Genomic DNA, 1474 nt, shown 5'->3' with positions numbered 1-1474 from the left:
CCCCCCCTGAAAACAACAACAACAAACTAAAAAAAACAACAACCATCCCCAAAAAACAACAACAAAAAAACCAACAACAACAAAACAAACCTAAAGCAAACAAGCACACGAACAAGCCCCAAAGAATTTACAATAGTCTAACAGAATACTCAAAATGAGTTTTGTTTCTGACAAAATTTACTCTTTTATTTTTGCAGGTTTATAATAATATGTTATTTGCTAACTCAGCGAACACGTTCTACAGGCAGCTTGCTGAGTGACGAGAGAAACTCGGCCCACTCATTAAATTTCTGAAAAGAATTCTAATTGGTTGTAAAGACCAGTGGGTAGAGTGTTTTACTTAGGCTCTTCTCGTTAGGCCTAGCGCGTAATAGACGTGGGTTTGATTCCCGTATGGGGCAAGTGCATTCAGACAAGTATAGTCGAAATTGTTGAAGACAGCTACCCATTGTCATGAAGAAAAATGGTTGTCTCAGACAGATGGTCGTCTTGAACAGTGTAATTATAAAAATTAAAAAACGCAAAGAGTTGAGGGGGAAGAAACCTTTTGTACATGTGATTGTCTTGGACAGGCGGCCGTTAGGGCAGGTTCAACTGTGCCGTCTTTTTGCTCAGATGTCGTATACCCCCAGGCTCTATAGTGGTCTGACAGGCATGATGAAGGCAGCCCGCCTCCAAAATAGTCTAAGGTGTGTTGATGTGGTTGTCCAGCATTAAAACATTCATTAAGGAGTGGTGCATCCCAAAACGAAAGACGCCCTCAAATAAAGAACACAATTTTGAAACAACAAGCACAGAGTCTCTCACAATATTATTTTCACTTGCTACGTCAATACCGTGAAATGGAAAAAGAAACCTAGCCAATTAGTGTTAATTTTGTAGTAGCGAAGAATACGTTTAAAAAGCGTTTAAAGCAGGTGGTGTCTTTCCCTTTAAAAAAATGCACATCTGTTTGTTTTGTTTCGTTGTTTTTTGTGTTCAGTTTTGCACACTAACACCCCCCCCCCCTTCCAAACAAAAAAACCCAAACAAACAAACCAATCAAACAAACAAAAACAAAAACAATTGAACCCAGAAGTCAGAGCTGTAGAAAAGCACATTGATCTACATTTTAAATTTACGCCTTGCACGTACAAGAGAGAGAATTATTTTTTAAGAGTTTTCTTATTTTCATTGGTTGGCCTCACACGTCAGAGACAATATATTATATTTACACCGTCTATTTGAAAAACACATTGATTTTCTTGTCTCAACTTTGGATAAAAAATAGATACATCATTCTTTCAAATTTTGACACGCAACATGATTTATTTTCTCTTTACAGCACAGAACGAAAAATGTGTTGCATCCAGCCACTAATCAGCAATGTTTTTTTTCTTTGTCTTTGTTAACTTTTGAATTAGCAATTTTCGCTCCCCCAGGGCAGTGCTACTGACTGAAGTGTCTTTAGGCCATTCTCAAATGGGGTTGGGGG

Source organism: Aplysia californica, unplaced genomic scaffold, assembly GCF_000002075.1.
Source record: "Aplysia californica isolate F4 #8 unplaced genomic scaffold, AplCal3.0 scaffold00032, whole genome shotgun sequence".
NCBI lineage: Eukaryota > Metazoa > Mollusca > Gastropoda > Aplysiida > Aplysiidae > Aplysia > Aplysia californica.
Note: the sequence above shows the minus strand (reverse complement) of the source record.